Below are 19,680 nucleotides of genomic sequence, written 5' to 3'. Positions count from 1 at the left end.
GCTTTACTATTAACAGTAGCAACTCTTGTCATATCTTACACTTTATCTTAACAATTCTTGTAGAATTTCATGTGCACATTTTAGTATTTTTTCACAACCATCCTGGGAGGTAAATAGTGTAGATGTTATTATCCATAGATGTGGAACCTATGGAACAGAGATACTGAGTGATTTGGTTAAGGCCAAGTCCAGTGACAGAGCCAAGACTTAAATTTTGATAAAATAAAATGTAGTCTCCTAACTCCCATAGATAATGAGGAAAAAAGGCTTTCACCAGGTGTTCATTTGCTTCCTGCTTTCCCTATATAACAACATCTAGAACTCAGGTACACCTGATAACTCTTTTTTTTTTTTTTTATTTTTTTTAATGTTTATTTATTTTTGAGAGGGACACAATGTGAGTGGGGGAGGAGCAGAGAGAGAAGGAGGCACAGAATCTGAAGCAGGCTCCAGGCTCTGAGCTGTCAGCACAGAGCCTGACACAAGGCTCAAACCCACGGACTGTGAGACAATGACCTAAGCTGAAGTCAGATGCTTAACCGACTGAGCCACCCAGGTGCTCCTGATAACTCTCTGTTCTATATTTCTTTCTCAACCATTGTAGATTAGAAAATCAGAACTCTAGGAGCTCAAAGATTCTGAATTTGCAAGGACAATATCCTCAACAGTCAATTTCCTCTCCAAGGCTTCAAATATTTGCCTACCAGCATAATTATTTTGTAAACTGTCTCTTAGTAATAAAGACAAATCCATGATTCTGTTCCTGAGAAACTGACCATCAAAAATGAGCATAGAATCATTTTTCATTGATTTCCAGGAAAATCTGACGATACTCAATACAAACGTGTTTACACATTCAAACAATGGGTGTGTTTCAATACCAAAAGCATTCTTTAGACTCACCCTCAAAATAATTTTTTTAAAATAAGCTCTATATGCAACATGGGGCTTGAACTCACGTCCCTGAGATCAAGAGTTGCATGTTCTACTGACTGAGCCAGCCAGACACCCCTCCAAATAGATTTTTGAGTTGGAAGTGTCTCTCTTAACTAAAGTTATGCTTCAATAATGACTATATTTTTATATTAATGCTTCCCTAATGACTATATTTTAAACTGGCCCTATTGTCTTCATTTGCAAAATGTGTAATTCCCAGGGCTGATGTGATACAGTGTTTGTGAACTGCCTACCTGGCACAGTATCTTGACTTGTTAACCACTTAATAGTACAGGTGATTTTCATCAGCCATTATTTTTTAAAAAATTTTTTCAGTGTTTATTTATTTTTGAGAGAGCAAGAGAGACAGCGTGCGAACAGGGGAAGGGGCAGAGAGAGAGAGAGGGAGACACAGAATCCCAAGCAGGCTCTAGGCTTTGAGCTGTCAGCACAGAACCTGATGCAGGACTTGAACTCAAACTGCGAGATCATGACCTGAGCCAAAGTCGGACACTTAACCGACTGAGCCACCCAGGCTCCCCATCAGTCATTATTTTTTATCCTGCATTTTATCATTAGAGTTTTTCCCTCCTTTGTGTAAATGGTGTCACCATGCTAACACCAACAAGAGGAAGGATCATTGCAACCTTGAGTCTGAAACCACAGTCTGAGGAGATGTTTCACAAACTACTTCATAAATGAAGCAGATAAGGAAGGATCTCTTTAAAGACACAAAAATCTCAATACAAAGAAAAAACATGAGGTAAATTCACCAACAGTAATAGTAAGAACATCTGTTCTTCAAAAAAACACCAGAAAGAATGTAAAAAAAAAAAAAGACAAGTCACAAACGAGGATGTACATCAGACCAACCCAATAACGTGAATCATGGTTAATGTATGGGTGACACTGGGCAACAGCCAATGAACAATTTTGTAAGGAACTGTAGCTAGTACTGCTTTTACTCAGGAAGGGCATGTTTCTTGTCTTCTTTTTGCTACTTCTCTAACATCTCTCTGCATCTTGGTTCACGCACAATTGGATCCTCATCGTACAGACACACTAATACTCATCAAAAGTCATGCAGTCAGAGCGTGGCTTCCCAACAGGCTCTGCCCCACTCCCCTGCTCCCCAGGGTTGGCTGGGGCTCCTTTTACCATCCTCTCTGCTCTCCTCTTTTCTGGGCCTCCCCCAAGACCACTCTTAGATGTCCTCAGCTCCTCTCATCCTCCCTGCAGGAGAAACCTGGTGTCTGGAATGCCGAGGGCCCTCAGAGGATGGATGGCCAGGACCCATACTACCCTCTGAAGGAGATGGACCCTAGGCCCACAGATGCCAAGGACCAGGCTGGGGAGGGATGGTAGGGCTTTGAGGAGAAAACAAGAGGGACAGGAAGCTAGCTTCAACCCAGGAACTTTGATGCTAAATTTCCCTTTCAAGAAGAAACCAAGGAGAGCAACGGAATTAAGCAAAATGGAAGTGGGCTGCAGCAATGAAAGTGAACACAACAGTACCTTATAGACAAATTACCCAACCAAAGCCTCATGATTATGTAAGCATAAAGATGGAAAAGAGGCCTAAACAGACATACTATGCAATGCCTAATTATCCTGACCAAATTAAACTTGGTGTAGTAGATTTTGAACCAGCCAAATAGCCTTAATAATAAAGAAAACATTTCTATGTTACCTTATTGTGTTGAGCACTATCCTTTGCACGTGACACATATGAAGTCATTTATTTCTCAGTATAGCCCCTTAGAAAGAATCTATTACCAGGCTGAACCATGAGGAATTGCCAACACTCAACCATTTTGACCTACAAATGGCGACTGTGTATAGTGCAGGCTGCATTTTGTCTGCATTTTACAGATGAAGGAACCTAGATGCAGAGCACTCAAGTAACTTGCTAAAAAGTATCCAACTATTTGGGTCAGGCAACCAGGTTCCTGTTTCTGTGGGTGTTATTAACGACCAAAATGCACTGCCTCTCCACCACACTGAATTAAAAAGACAGAGTGGTTTCTCCCAACAGAAAAATTCTATTTATGAATGGGTTTTCACATGCCAGTCTGTTCATGACATACCTACTTCGTTTGAAATGATATCACTGCTCACCCAATCACTCAGCTGGAAATCTCAAAATCAAATTTCTTTTTTTTTTTTTTCTCTACCACAAGAAGAAAAAAAACATATTTATTAAATCCATGTCAGCAAGAGCTGTAGAATCATAGGCCATGAGAGTTGGAAGGGACTTCACAGATAATCTAATCATGTTCTAAGGTAGACATAGTCACTGAGTGAGCAGGTAGCAGGAATATGATGAGAGTCTGATTCCTAATTTCTGGTCTTTTCTCTCTCTGCCTTAGCTTTTACATTGGACTATAGATGTGGTAGATAATACCTCTTTGTTTCTCCAGAGCCAGGACCAATTTAAAATATCTAACCCTTGTGTGTGACAATAACGGGACTCAACAAACACCTCTTCTGTACCAACCACTCTTCTAGATGGTTTACATGTATTAATTCATGAATTAGTTAAAGAACTCTGTGCAATTTTCTATTATAAACCACATCTTACAAATAGGAGACTGAAGCACAGAGAAATCAAAGCCTTTTACCTTAGATCACTAAGCTTGTAGACTAGCTCCAGAGGCCATGCCATATACACTTATAGAAGAGATCACCTGGCCATATACCCTACCCTATCCTACCCTACCCTTCACTAGGCAAGGCTTAGACTTATGTCCTTTGGGAAGCAATTTCCAATTCTACCCCCCATTTCAGCCCAGGCTGAGGTGAAAGTCTGATCTGTTAAATTTGCAGAGCCCCCATTCAATACTATTGTATATAACTGATGATTTGTCTTTCTCCACCTGATTGCAAACATCTTGAGGGAAGTATGTTTTACTACTCATAATATTCACAGGATTTGACATAACACTTGACAGTAATCACTAAATAAATACATTAGATGAATGCATGAAAGAATGAATGGCCACCTAATTAATCTTCCTGCCTTCAATTTCTCATTATTCCAGGGATCTTTCATCTTGAAGTGAGGAGGTAACTAGTGAGACATTTAGTGTGTAACTTCAATGAAGACAGGTAGGGCCTTTATTTATCTTCCTTAATAACTGAAGATAAGCCTTTTGATTTTTGTTCCTTAAACTTTTGGTCATAAACTCATCACTCTATTAGCATAGTAATTTTTTTATCCATATCTTAGACATGAGTTTGTTTTGAATTTTATACTTTGACTTTTGTGAAATAAACTAATTCATTTTATTTCACCTAACCCATTAGACAAGAAATTAGGTCAAAATATGCAGGTCAAGTAAGTGCTTTGACCCTAACCCATAGTCACATGGGCTTCAGAAGTTATTACACTGAGATGTGTTTTAACTGACTTTATGCTTAAATGTGTTAGTTCTGAGGTGTCCAAACTGTTGCTGTGTCCCCTGATTTGCAATCATTCGCAGAATTCGAGTAAATGGTACTGAGTCAATTGGATATCCAGATGGAAAATGCATTTTTATTTCTTGCATCATATAAAAAATTAATTCCAGGTGGATAGCAGATCTTAGTATGAAAGGCAAAACAATAAAGCATTTAGAAGAGAACATCTTTCTGATCTATGAGTAGGCAAAAAGCACTAACTACAGAAGAATAATACTAATAAACTGGACTCTATTAAAATTAAAAATTTGTGTTCATCAAAAGAAAAAATTAAGAGAGTGAAAAAGGAAGCCCCAGTTGGAAGAAGACATTCACAATACATATATCCAACAAGGAATTATGTCTAAAATATATAAAGTATATGCACACATAATTAAAAAGATGGACAAATGGGTGGGGAAAGACTTGAGTAATTCTCAAGGGAAGATATCCAAATGGCCAAAAAATATATAAAAAGATTCTCAGTCTTGTCAGTCGCCAAAGAAATACAAACAAATCCATGATGCTATACAACTACTCTCCCACCAAAATGGCTAAAATGAAAAGGACAGAAAATAAGAAGTGTTGATAAGGATATGAAACAATGGAATCTCTCTACTGCTTCTGGGAGTATAAAGTATACAACTAGCTTGGAAAATTCTTTGGCAGATTTCAGCAAAGTGCTCTATGTAAAGCAGTTCCATGCCCGGTATACCCAACAGAAATGTATATACATATTCAACAAAAGACATTCATAAGAATGTTCTTGGTAACACTATTGTTAAGAACCCCATAGTGGAAACTACACGTGTTCATCAGTAGTGGAACAAAACACGTACCCCAATGTGTACAGCAGTGCTATCAACAATAGCCAAATCATGGAAAGAGCCCAAATGTCCATCAACTGAAGAATGGATTAAGAAGATGTGGGGTGTGTGTGTGTGTGTGTGTGTGTGTATAATGGAATACTACTTGGTGATCAAAAAAGAATGAAACCTTGACATTTCCAATGTGGATGGAGCTAGAGAGTATTATGCTAAGTGAAATAAGTCAGGCAGAGAATGACAAATATCATATGATTTCACTCATGTGGAATTTAAGAAAGACAAAGATGAACATAGGGGAAGGGAAGAAAAAATAAGATAAAAGCAGAGGGGAAGCAAACTATAAGACTCTTAAATACAGAAAACAAACTGAGGTTGCTGGAGGGGGGGGCAGATGGGGGGATGAGCTAAATGGGTGATGGGCATTAAGGAGGGCACTTGTTGGGATGAGCACTGGGTGTTATGTGTAAGTGATAAATCATTGGGTTCTACCCCTGAAGCCAATACTATGCTGTATGTTAACTAACGAGTTAAAAAAAAATAAGTTAAAAAAATAAAAAATGAAAGTATTCAGCATTTAAAAAAATAGTGAAACAAATTGAAAGTGGTATATTCACAGTATGGAGTACTATATAGCAATAAGAATGAAGAATCTATAAATTCATACAATTTGGATAATTTTATAAACATAATGCTGAATGAAGAAGCCAGACACAAAAGAATGCAGCCATTTCCCAGCATACTCTTATTGATGCTAATTGTTCAGGACTGTGGGAAGCTAAACCATTGACTGGGGCTGGTTAGGAGAGAGAAGCAGGGAATTAAAACCTATGAGAAGTTTATATTTTACGCTGAAGATCTTTACTGAAAGATTTCACAAACTCCAAAGCTGTAACTGGTTACACACTGCTCAAAGAGTAGGGACACTAAAGTTTAAAGGCAGGTACTATAACTTGTTCATCATACATCTGCAGAGCTAAACACCCTGTCTGGTACATCGCAGACTTTCCAAAATCATATGAATGTTGACTGAATGAAGGAATGAATGAATAAAGTGGTCATGGGATTGGCGGTCATAAGATTTGGATACTGGTATACATTCATCCATTAAATGGATATGTGACAAGTCATTTGATGTCTTTGGGACTGGCTTTTCTTTTCTATAAAATGAGGGAATTGGACTACATATAGAGAAGGTACTTGAACATTCAACAACTTAGTATAGTAGTATACTTAGGTAAGGCAAAGCTATTTGTTGTGCCCACTCTGTACAGAAGACAAGATAGTGAGGTATGTGGCGACATTCAGTATGTCTAGGAGTTCACGGAAGTCTAAATTCAGAAAGTTTCCCGCTGTCCTACAGAAACCGAGGCCTAAATTTACCAAACGTGCAGTCCTGTGATTTGTAACACACTCCGTGGCTCTTGCATAACTGTTGCTTCAGGCAGGACCGCACGAAATAGCAGGAGGAAAAGAAGGGAGAGACAAGGTCAGAATTCTACTAGGGAGAGAGTTTTGACAAGTACAATGGCTCATCTGGATGAAAAATTAACTCTTTCAAACCATCAGAGATATCCGTGATTTGAAACTACTTCTGGAAGTAAATCTTAAGGCTCTCCAAGTCTTGTGGTAAGAGAACAAGTGCCCATCTTTTAGATCTTCTGCTCATATTCAGGGCAGATAGGTCCTGAAGGTCTTGTATAAACAAAACTCAACTGAAATACGATTCAATTCAGAATGAGACAACAGTTACAGTGTAAAAGAAATGAAAATACACAGACTGACATGAAATTGATTTCATTAATGTTTACCAGGATATTATTTATATACTTGTTTCATGTGAAATTAAGTGGCAATTTCTCTTAAGTTTTTGATGAGTGGCTCTATTTTTATTAAATGAATACTGTCCATCTTGAAGATGATTTTATTACTGAAAAAAACTATGCTGTTACTACCCACACATCTTTTTTTAATGTTTATTTTTGAGAGAGAGAGAGAGTGCACATGCACGTGAGTGGGGGAGGGGCGGAGAGTGAGGGGGGGCAGAGGATCCAAAACGGGCTCCGTGCTGTCAGCACAGAGCCCGATGTCGGGCTTGAACTCATGAACCGTAAGATCATGACCTGAGCCAAAGTCGGATGCTTAACTGACTGAGCCACTCAGACGCCCCACACATCTTTTAATTTTAAAATCCTTTCTTGAAAATAGTAAGCAAAAACCTTCAATACACGCACTCACACTGAATTGTTACACACAGCTGCTTTTGTTCAGTTTATCACATTCTTCTGGGCAGATTCTTCCAGTTTCTTGACAATATTGTGCATTGGCATATCTAATTCTTCTGCTTAAGTGGTTTCAAATATGTTGAGACCAGACACATAATTTAATGGTCTTCCTAATTCCAACTATCCTGCCCTCAAGGATGCCAGGTTGTGTGATTTTTGTGGGATATGTCCTCTCACTGACCTGTGATAAATAAAGCATCATTTTTGTGAAATGATCTAAAATGTGCAATGTTTTCACAATGACTTTTTCTCATTTCTTGGCTCAGGAAATATTATTCTTGCCTCCTGTGGTCATCCTGTTATTCACCAGCAAATATGACTGACCCAACAACTCCTCAGCTGAGGGATAGAAGAGGCCGTAGTTTTTGTCCCTTCCACACAGATTCACAGGGAAGTGTCTGCTTTACCTTCCTCACTTCAAATGTATGCTTCAAGGCTTTGGGACATCTCTGGAGGGGACTGGGAAGTTAAAATACCTTAAAAACAAACAAGCAAAAAAACATGTCCAGAGGCCACAGGGAACACCTGTTGTAGGCTACAGCTTGGAAATGGTTTTGCTGGACTGCAGGAGTTAAGGATACAAACTTATCAAGGACTTTTTAAATAAATCATGACTAAAACAAGAAACGCATGCTATTCTTAGTGTTTGATAATTATAGTAAGAACAATTTTTTTCACAGTCTACTGAATCACATTGTTGATCACACAAAAAAATATATACAGTAAAACCTTGGCTTGCGAGCATAATTTGCTCTGGAATCACTCTTGTAATCTAAAGCAGTTGTATATCAAAGCAAATTTCCCCGTTAAGAAATAATGGAAACTCAGATGATTCATTCTGCAACCCAAAAAATATTCATATAAAAGTGATTACAATACTATAATATAATACAAAATATAAATAAAAATAAATTAACCTGCAGTTCCCTTTGAAAACCTTCATGGCTGGTGTGAGGAAGACGAGAGAGGAGGGTTATTGTGTAGGATGACTTTCACAATTACTAATGGAATCACTGCTATCTACTGGCCCAAATGGAATCCTTTTCTTTTCATTCAACTTTAACAAGGAAAGTATCCAATGACCAAGAATGAAGCAAAGCATTCTGAAGCTTACTCTTGTGTGGAAAAGCAAAGGACTGTCCATCGGTGCTTTGAAGTGAAAAAAATTCACTAGTGCCAGTTGTGGGCACCTTCCAACATTCTGAAAAGTCATTGATTTCTGCCAAACATGTGGCCTGAGATGAGCACGAAAGATGATTATCCACAATCGCACAGACAGAAAAAGAGAGAGAGAGAGAGAGAGAGAGAGAGAGAGACAGTGAGAGAGAAAAAGAGAGAGAAGAACCACCAGCTTAGTTGTGATCATGTGACATTTGGCATCATGTACTACTCGTATTGTAAGACGTCACTCACTTATCAAGATAAAATTTATTAGAAACATTTGCTTGTCTTGCGGAACACTTGCAGAACAAGTTACTTGCAAGCCAAGGTTTTACTGTAATATTCTTTGCATTGGTATAGGTGTTAAGTAAAAAAAAAAAAAAAAAAAAAAAAAGCCTACTGAATGAAGATGTTACCTGAAATCAATTCTTTTTTTTTTTAAGGTAGGCCTCTGAGTTAGTCATTATGCAATCTCCTGATCAGTGTACTTGGCAAGGAGTCCCATATTTCATATTGATTCCCACTACATACATGCACCTGGAAGGATTTCATGATAGCAATGATAACTCTAAGCACCAAGCTTCAAGAACCCTATCTTCTGGTTCTATATCCCATGGAAGAACTTGGATCAGTTGCTCACACATTTTGTACCTGAGCTGTGCTGGTTATATATGAAGCACATAGGATGCTCATGGTAAAAATCCTGATTCAATAAAAGTAAGATGGGGACAATAAAATGTGTATTTTCGTTACCCCTAAGTTAAGACTATCACCCTTAAACCATAAATATTTGGGGCACCTAGGTGGCTTAATTGGTTGAGCAACTGACTTCGCCTCAGGTCATGATCTTGCAGTTCATGAGTTCAAGCTCTGCATTGCACTCTGTGCTGCCTGAAGCCTGCTTCAGATTCTGTGTGTGTCTCTCTCTGCCCCTCCCCACTTGTACTCTGTCTCTCTCTCTCTGTCAAAAATAAACATTAAAAAAATTTAAAAACATCAATATTTACAAAAAAGATTACATAAATAAAAAATAGATTTGCTTCATTATTGAAATAAAAATTGAAGGTGACACCTTACAGTAAGTCCATGCTCATAGGTAGCAGATTTCAACAACTAATTAATATTAGAGTTAATTACCCTATCTCTTCAGGTTCTAGTTATGTCTATCTGAGTGCCCATCCTTTATCTAGCAGTTCAAATGTTTGAGTAACTCTCAAAAATGATTACCTTCAACACTATCTTCTGCTCCTCACATTGGCATGTAACATTAGCTACACTAATTACGGACAATAAATAGCACTGTCAAGACTCCAATGGCAATAATGATTGAGGAGCTTCTAGGAAATCTATTTACAAATTATAGACAATGTTTGACTCTCCTCAAAATTCCTAGGTTGAAATCTACTCTCCAGTATGATGGTCTTTGGAGGTGGGACCTCTAGGAGGTGATCAAGTTGTGAGGGTGGAATCCTCACAAATGGGATTAATATCCATATACAAGAGATGCCAGAGAACTCCCTTGTGCCTTCCACTATGTGAAGTTACAATTAAAAGATGGGCATCTATAAACAATGGAACAGGATAGGGAGCCCAGAAATAACCCATGTTTATATGGTCAATTAATCTACAACAAAAGAGGTAAAAATATACAATGGGGAAAAAATCATCTCTTTTTCTTTAAAAGAATGAAACTGAACCATTTTCTTACACCATTGACAAAAATAACCTCAAAATGGAGTAAAGACCTAATATGAGACCTGAAACCATAAAACGTCTAGAAGAAAATGTAGGCATTAATATCTTGGATATCAGCCTTAGCAACATTTTTCTGGATAGATCTCCTCAGGATGGGAAAGAATAGCAAAAAATTAAACTATTAGAACTACACAAACCAAAAACCTTGGTGCATTGAAGGAAACCATTTAAAAAAAAGCAACCTACTGAATGGGAGAAGATATTCACAAATGATATATTTAATGAGAAGTTAAGATTCAAAATATAGAAATAAATTATACGATTCAACACCAAAACAACAACAACAACAACAACAAAAACCCAAGTAAACTCAAAAAACGGGTAGAGGACCCAAACAAATATTTTCCAAAGAAGATATATAGATCACCAACAGACATATGAAAAGATGGTCAACATCACTAATCATCAGGGAAATGCAAATGAAAACCACAAGAAATACCATCTCACACCATTCAGAATGTCTAGTATCAAAAACACAAGAAATAAAAAGAACTTTTGCGCACAATTGATGCAAAAGTGCAGCCATTGCACTGGTGCAGCCACTGTGGAAAAATGTATGGCAGTTTCTCAAACAATTAAAAAGAGAAATACCATATGATCCAGCAATTCAACTACTGTTGTTTTTTTTTTTTAATTTTTTTTTAACGTTTATTTCTTTTTGAGACAGAGAGAGACAGAGCATGAACAGGGGAGGGGCAGAGAGAGAGGGAGACACAGAATCTGAAACAGGCTCCAGGCTCTGAGCTGTCAGCACAGAGCCCGACGTGGGGCTCGAACTCACAGACCGTGAGATCATGACCTGAGCCAAAGTCGGACGCTTAACTGACCGAGCCACCCAGGTGCCCCATCAACTACTGTTTACCCAAAGAAAATGAAAACACTAATTCAACCACAAAAAAAAAAAAAAAAAAAAAAAAAAAACAACGAAATCTCGCCTTTTGTAACAATGTGGATGGACCTAGAGGATATCATGCCAAGTGAAATAAGTCAGACAGAGAAAGCCAAACTGTATGTGAAATCTAAAAAAGAAACAAACAAAAAAACAGAAAAAGACTCGTAAATACAGAGAACAACTGGTGGTTGCCAAAGGGGAGGAAGGTGGGGATGGGCAAAATAAAGGAAGGGGATTAAGAGGTACAAATTTCTAGTTACAAAATAAATAAGTCACAAGCATGAAAAGTACAGCATCAGGAATATAGCCAATAATATTGTAATAATGTTGCTTGTGACAGATGGTAACTACATTTATTGTGGTAAACATTGTGTAATGTATAGACTTGTGGAATTACTATGTTGTACACCTGAAACTAATACGTTGTATTGTATGTCAACTATACTTCAATAATAAATTATTTTTAATTTTTTTTAACATTTATTCATTTTCGAGAGACAGAGAGAGAGAGACAGAGACAGAGAGAGAGAGAGAGAGAGAGAGAGGCATGGAGCTCAATTGGGGGTGGGCAGAGAGAGAGGGAGACAGAATCCAAAGCAGGCTCCAGGCTCTGAGCTGCCAGCACAGAGCCTAAAGTGGGGCTAGAACCCACAAACCATGAGATATGACCTGAGCCGAAATCAGTTTCTTAACCAACTGAGCCACACAGGTGCCCCTAAATTTTTTTTTTATAAAGAGAGAAAAAGGACTCCAGAGAACTCCCTTTCCCTTCCACCATGTGAGGTTACAGTGAAAAGATGGGCATCTATAAACAATGGAACAGGTTAGGGAGCCCAGACCATATTGATACAGTCAACTAATCTATGACAAAAGAGGCAAGAACATACAATGGGGGAAAGATTTGATTAATGGTGTTGGCAAAACTGGACAGCTACATGCAAAAGAATGAAACTGACCACTTTATTACACCATACACAAAAATAATCTCAAAATGGACTAAACACCTAAAGTGAGACCCAAAACCATAAAACTCCTAGAAGAAAACACAGGCAGTAATCTCTTGGATCATCTACGAACATTGGTGCAGCCACTGTGTAAAAGAGCATCTATGAACCCAGGAACTCTCCCAGACACCAAAACTGTTAGAAATAAATTTCTGTTTTTATAAACCACCCAGTCTATGGTACTTTGCTATAGCAGCCTCAGCTAACACTATCCCCTAAAATATAAAACAAATGAAAAACAAATCAATTAAAACTGTGCGATTAAAATTGTGGCCAGTGAGTTTAATAACCTAGAACCCAGAGGTTGTTGGCATTTCCTGTAAAGGGGTAGATGTATTAGGCTTTGCTGGTCACAACTACTCACTGGGTAGAACACTAAAGCTCTTAAGATAGTATGATGATAGATAGATGACACTGGCTATTTTCCAATAAAACTTTATTTACGGACACTGAAATTTGGTTTTCATATAATTTTCTCGTGCCACAGAACATTATTCTCATGATTTTTTTTCCAACCACTTAAAAATATTAAAACCATTCTTAGTTCAAGGGATACACAAAAACAGGCAGGGGCCAGATTTGGCCCTCAGGCCATAGTTTGCCCACCCCTGGGCTAGAGGACCGAATGGATGAAGCCATGGTCAGAGCCCACAGCTGTGTGAACCTGTTTATCCTGTTCTGTTCTTTTGGTTGCACTGTTCTTTGGTCATAAATTGCATTCCTGTCTCCAACCCACCACCATGCAAATGCACTGGGGAGAAGGAGAGAAGATATATGAGATTCATTGCAAAATAATTGCTCCTACAGACACCCTATGTATTCTCATTGTATTGTCCTGTAAGAGATACATTATGAACATCAAGTAAGGCCCAGACCTGCCATGGAACAAGAGAGGCCCTGTGAAGTCCTCCCCACTACCTATGTTTAAGGTTCCTCCTGTGTAAATCTAGACTTGACAGAACATACTTCAGGGAGGTCTGAAAATAGAAATGAAATCATGAAAGTAGAAATTTAAATCAATCAATCAGTCAATAAATTAAAGCTTCTTTTTAATCAGACTGTAAAACTTGCTTATGAATATCTCTTTATCTCTTATCCATAGAGCAGAATGGTTTCATCATCAACTTACAGCCTGTTAACAGAGTCCATTCTAGTCTCCCACTTTCTTCCAGCTGAGGGGCATGAAAGGGATGAGAGAAGTTGATGGTGAATAGAGGGATGTAAATGTTAAAAGGTTTAATCTATTAATATAGGGCAGCATTTCCCAAAGCACGTTATGCTAAATGCTGACTCTGTCAGATGTTCTAACAAAAAAGCATTTTGAGGTCAAATAAGTTTAGGAAATGTGACATAAAATACCCCTTCTTTCTTGATTCTTAATGCGCTAATTAGTAAATTAAAGGCTCTGAGGATTCCTGCAATAAGACAGTTTACCTAGGTTAAATCAAGTGTTTCTCAAATTTAAATGACCAGGAAAGCTTTTTTTTTTCTTCACTTAACTGTTATTAATATCCCAAAACACTAATGATCCACAGACTACATTTTGGGAAACACCAATATAAACAAGGGGGAAGATGGAAAGGTTTTCAGAATTATGAATTATGTTTTAGAACCAATCACTTTGGTAAGGATTAGACTTTTCTCTCCTTATTTTTGTCATGGTAGGAAATGGCCCCGTGTTCCATTCATGTGCTCAAACCAGCAAAACAGGAGCCATATTTGTTGCTGCAGTAACTTTTTAAGAAATGATACAATATGTGATGGCTTAAAAATAAGCCCTACAGTAGAAATGATAGTATAAAAAGCAAAAGTATCTCCCTCCTCTCTCTCACTTCTACCCCAGTAGCTGGTATATTTCCCAGAGGTACTAAGCAAGGTTACCAGCTTTCACTTCATTTTTCAGTTCTTCTAGCAACTCTAAGTCATATGTCCATGAGTCTACTGGTTTGGATTACAAACATCCAGCAGCATCTACTGAAATAATTCATTCTCCCACTTCTTTCTGCCTCACGCACCTCTCATATCCAATCTATCAGCAAGCTGTATCAATTCTACCTTCAGAATAGATCTCAAGTCTGCCCACTTCTCTCTACCTTCTCCGTCAGTACTGTTTCTGGCACTCTGCCCTAACTGGTCTTCCTTCTTCCAATTCTTTTTCTTTCTTGTCCTTTGTCCATATTGTACCCATAAAGATCTCTTAAAGTGTAAATTACATAGTCTCTGACTTCAAAGTCTTCATGGCTTCCCACCAAAATAAAATTCAAAATCAATGTCAAGATCTGTGAGGTTTTCCATGATCAAGCTCTTGCCTACCTCACCATACTCCTGTCCAGCTTCACAGCAATTTCTCCCCAAACTCCAGCCATGCTTCCTTTCTGTTCCCTGAATACTTCCAGCCTTTTCCTCTCCTTGCAGCCTTCCCATTGCTACTTCCTCTGCCCAGATTGCTTTTCCTTCCTTTACTTTATTCCCAAGCCAATCCCTATGCTTCTTTCAAGTATCAATTTAAGTCTTTCATCATCTAACAGACCTTTCCAGAACACCAAGTCTGAGCCAGCCTGTTTTTTTTTTTTTTAATAGCACTCTGTTCTTCTTCATACTACTTCCAACAATTTGTTATTATATGTTTCCTTTTTTAAATGTCTATAAGTTCTACAAGATGTCTGCTTTATTCAACACTAAATACAGAAAAATTGACCCTGTGTCTGGTCACAGAGGAGGCTTAATAATTATTTATTACATGAATGAAGCCAACCACTGGAAAGTTCCCTTACAGTTTTATCTCCTGCCTTTTCCTTACATAAAACTTTAGCTCCATCCAGATTTTCATTTTGTGCACACCAATCAGCCAGAAGACTCCTTCGTTCACCTCTGGAGCAGAGCTTTAAGGAACATCTCATGTAACCTTCCTCTTAAGCTTCACTAATGCATTTTACTCTTGGGAACTCACTGCACTTACTATCTGCACCATTCATTTGGGGTCTACTCTTCTATTGCCTTGTAACAACTCACCTACTACTGTTAATTAACACCTTATATTGACATATTTTGTCTTGCCAATGATGTCGTGTCTATCGAGTATAGGACCTAGTACTAAAGCTAAAGTACACAGCATGACTCTGCACAGAGTAGTTGTATGAAAGGAGTCTCCAACCACCCCATTTAGTGCCCCCATTTTAAGACTTTGATATGGGGATTTGACTCATTTCCTTTCACTGTTTTCTTCCTCAACACTTTGGTGTGTGTTGTCATCATACTGGGAATGAAAGCTGGGGTAAAGAGAAGATCTGAGATGAGAGAAGTAGTTAAGGGAGGAGAGTGAGGACAGAGAACTTGCCAAAAGTTTCTCAGTTTCTTCCCTCGTGTTAAAGGAGGTGAAGGACTGGGTGTACTTTAAACTGCTAGGCTATGTCCTAGAGTATTTTAAAAATGACTTGTTCGAGATTTGAAAATGTGGATTTTTAGAATTTAAGTGTCAATCATTGACTCAGTTACACATTGTTAAATTTTTGGACGGATTAGACTCAAACATCATATTTAATTCAGGAAGTATCTTTGGAATCCAAGAAGTTATTCTGCACTTTTACTTGTCAATTCCAATCTTGTCCAAATAATGGTTTTTAAGGAACATTTAAAATACTGAATACCTTAGCTACTTTTTATTTTTCCCCACTAAAATATAAGGATTATTATAAAAGTCCTGCAACGTTTTTAATGTACTTAATCAACTTTCCTCAAGCTACTTCTGAAACAAGGAGTAGAAGTCAAGCCTTTGTTAGTATAAAATTGTTCAAGGGAAGCAGATGCTTTTACAATTATTACCTCTTCACCTAGTGTATCTTCAGAACTACTTTTTAAGAGGAAGAGTAGCAGATATTGCCTGCTATCTTTATTCAATCAGTAAGGAAACTGCGCATGAGGAAGAGGGGCTGAACGATACAGGTACATAGCAGCTAAAGTCCAAGTTTGTGTTGGAGAATTCACCTGAAATGTAGGATTACTATGACATAACTTATGCAGTAAATTCTAGAACAGGATTGTTATGCTGGGATCAGGGCTGGCCACAGAATTTGCAGGATATATAGTATAAAATGAAAATTTGGAGCTCCTTGTTTGAAAATTATTAAGAGAGCTGACAGTGACAGCAGAACTTTAAAACTAGTGCAGGGCCCTTCTGAGTTCAGAGCCCCGTGTGACTGAGCGGTTTGTTTCCATGAAGCTGGCCCTGCCCAAAGTCTGTGAACGGCTAACATCTGGTTGGGTATCAAGGAGGCTGTGAACTCCTGAAACCATAGGCAGAATTCCGTGTTAATGTGCATATGTTTGTGTTTCATACCCCATAGCTTTTTATCAGATTCTCAAAGTGCTCTGTTAACAAAAGCATTAAGAATGCCTCTTCAGGAGTAAAAAAAAAAAAAAAAAAAAAAAAAAAAATGTTCTCACAGAGCCCAGAGTGTCAGGGAACACCATGCTCCTGGTCACTGTTCATGATCCTTCTGGAGACTGTGCTTGTGAATGAGTGAGTTTTCATGGCTGCACTGGAGTTAAGAGAAAAACAAAGAATTCTTAAGGCTGCCCAGATGTTGCCAGACATACACTCAAAATACATCTTCAGATGACAGGAAAGCAAATGGTGAGATGTTCAAGACGACCATATTCTTCATAAACCCAACATGATACCCAAACCTGAGCTATTTCATTGATTTTTCACCTGTTTAAAGAAAGCTTCTCCCTCTTCTGTAATTAGATGTCATGTCCCTCCTTTAAATAAAGGAGAAATGCTTCATGGTAAGATTTACCAACTTATGGTGATTTATATTACCTATATTTTATGGATAATTACAACCCAATGTTAGAAACTGGGGTAAGGTAGGAATTTGTTAATAAGGCAGGTGCAGGAAATGCCCTCAAAACAGAAAAAGAGTCCTATAAAGAAGACCAGAGTCCTGGGAAAACACTACAGATGAAATATTTCAACACCTGAGTCTGGCTGGTAAAACCCCACGGCCATCTACCGGAAGTCTCATGCACAAAGATCCCTAAATGCGGGTTTTGCTGAAAAACCTGCTCTTGCAATTCGAGTGGCTGACTTAAAATTTTATTTAGTCCCTTTGCCGTTTCAGACTAAACGTGCTCTTTAGCCAAATCATATAAATGGAGGTAGAGAGATGAATAATTGAAACCACAGGGTAATTCTCAAATTTCTTTTCCCACAGTGTCAAACTTCTCTTGATGCAGCATCTATAAGAAGAAAAGTACGAGTAACTTAAGTTTCCTGGTCAGTCAGCTGTCCCCACTCTGCCTTTGCTCACGGTACAATGGGGCACACATGACTCAACCAGCCGCTAAAGCCCTCGCATATCCTTGGAGGACCTGGTAGCTCACACGAGGTATCTCATCCATCAAAGAGTAACTGTTCATAATCCTACCCAACCCAAAAGGTGAAAGAGTAGGAAGCTGGTAGATAGATGGGATGCTTTCCTACGGTTTCTAGGACTAAGCTGGTTAATCCTTTTAATTGAATGAAATTGCCCCGGGGGTTCTCTTCCTCGCCAGAGATGTGAGTAGCCTTCCCAGCCTTCCCGCAAGCCATCTACTCCAGTTGGAGTCTCCTGGTACCTGCTCTGTTCCCCTGCTCTTTCCAAGACGCGCAGGCCACAGGGAGAGGAGGCAAACTTCCAATAGCGGCAGACCCCACCCTAGACGCCCCTGAGCACTTCGGCCTGGGGCTCCCGGCCTCGGCGAGGCGGGAGCGGGAGCGGGAGTGGGAGAGTGAGAGTGAGAGTGAGAGTGAGAGTGGGAGTGGGAGTGGGAGTGGGAGTGGGAGGGTCCGGACGCGCGGCCAGGGATGGGGCTCAGGGCGAGCGAGCACGCGCTGCAGGGTCGGGAAGCGCGCCGGCTGTCTGCGGCGCCCGAAGGACCGCGGGCAGGGAGCAGTTCCACACGTGGCCTGGAGTCACCGCGCTCTCTTCAGGAATAGCCCCAGGGGCCAAGGAGGCCGCCGCCAGACCCGGCCAGGCGCCTCTCTCCCTCCATCCTGGCTGCCGGGAGCGGCTCCCAGGTTAACCCTCTCGGGCCCTGCCTGGCCCGCCGCCGCTGCCACCCTCTGCGCGCTCCACCTCGGCGGGCAAAAAGCGCCGGCTGACGGCGGGGGGTGGCGGTTGCCAGGGGGCAGAGCCTCCCAAACCTCTTCCTCCGTCCTCCGGGCCGCACGCCCACCCTCCCTCGGGGCCCTTAGGGGTCCGCCCCCCCCCCCCACCCCCGCGCCCGCGCCTGCCCCCGGGGCTGCCCCCAGCCCGGCGTGGCCTCCGCGGCGTGGGCTCGGCGAGCGCTGGGCTGCGACCCCGGCGTACCTGCTCCTCCGACGCGGTGGGGTTCAACTAGTGGTCCTGTAAATCCCAGTCCTTCCCCGAGGCCCCGGCAGGTACTCCCGCCGCAGGGAGAGCGCTCTCCTCGTTGGGCTCCCAAACGTGACACTCTGTATATCCGGCTCGGAGACTGGGTGTGGGGCGGGAGGAAACCACCCTCCCTCCGACCTTCCCGGTTGCAGCCGCGGCCTCCGCGTGGGGCGCGGTAGCGGCGGCAGCCAGAGCCCGGGGCGGGAGGAGGGCGCGCGGCTGGCGAAGGCCTTTACAGGCCTCCGGGAGACGGCATCGTGCGCGCAGGCCCGCCCCGCGGCTTCCATTCATTCAGCACCCAGCACAGCCGCTCGCTATTACTCCCGGGCTTTTTTTTTTTTTTTTTTTTTTCCCTCCTTCATTTTTTTTTCTTTAATCTGTGGGTGAGGGTAAAGGGAGCTAGAAAGGCGCCCCTCTCTGGTCTGCAAAAGAAGATCTCCCACACCTTGAGAAAGAAAGAGGAGGAGGGAAGGAGGGGGGAAAAGAGAGACCCAGAAAGTCTAAGGTTTTGGTCTGAACGCTTGGAGGACACACCTTTCCCCATCCACCCTAGTAGAAAAAGACAGACTCAAATCCGAGTTCACTGAGGTTCTGGGTACCACACACTCCGTGGGAGGGATGTTCTTGTATCTGCTCCAGACTCTGCGGAGGCGCCCTGCAATGACCGACCAGCGCAGTGTCCTAAAAATCCAGGAGGGGTGGAGGCACGCTTTACTCATACCCAGGGTTTGGAGGGCAGACATCAGGCTCTGCCTGCGTAGGGTGCGAGTGGGAGTGGGCAGGTGGAGAGGAGACTAGAAAGGACCCGAGATGCGGGCTGCGGGAACAGCTGTGCGCCAGCTTTGCTCAGCAGCGCTTCAACAGATTAAAGGAGAGAGAGAGAGAGAGAGAAAGACGTTTTGCTTCTTAGCCTGGTAGCTTTTTGCAGATACGGTTTGGTCATTGTTAACAGTTAAACGGAAAAACTGGATCCGTTGTCAGGGAATA

General features: G+C 40.6%; 1 protein-coding gene across 2 annotated transcripts in view; it reads right to left on the bottom strand.

Moving 5' to 3' along the window:
- FAR2 (fatty acyl-CoA reductase 2) overlaps positions 1-19,031 on the bottom strand; it is a 153,081-nt gene extending 134,050 nt beyond the window's left edge. Inside the window, exons 1-2 of one of the 2 annotated variants that reach the window (XM_060658028.3) lie at positions 18,649-19,031; positions 16,739-16,833 (exon numbers count right to left, since the gene is read on the bottom strand). The gene's annotated coding sequence lies outside the window, so the exon portion shown is untranslated. The remainder of the gene's footprint in view (positions 1-16,738; positions 16,834-18,648) is intronic. The other variant, XM_060658026.3, reaches the window with a different exon arrangement.
- Between the last annotated feature and the right edge of the window lie 649 nt (positions 19,032-19,680).

Source organism: Panthera onca, chromosome B4, assembly GCF_046562875.1.
Source record: "Panthera onca isolate mPanOnc1 chromosome B4, mPanOnc1 haplotype 2, whole genome shotgun sequence".
Taxonomy (NCBI): domain Eukaryota; kingdom Metazoa; phylum Chordata; class Mammalia; order Carnivora; family Felidae; genus Panthera; species Panthera onca.
The sequence above is the reverse complement of the archived record's forward strand: the minus strand, read 5'-3'. Positions and strand labels throughout refer to the sequence as shown.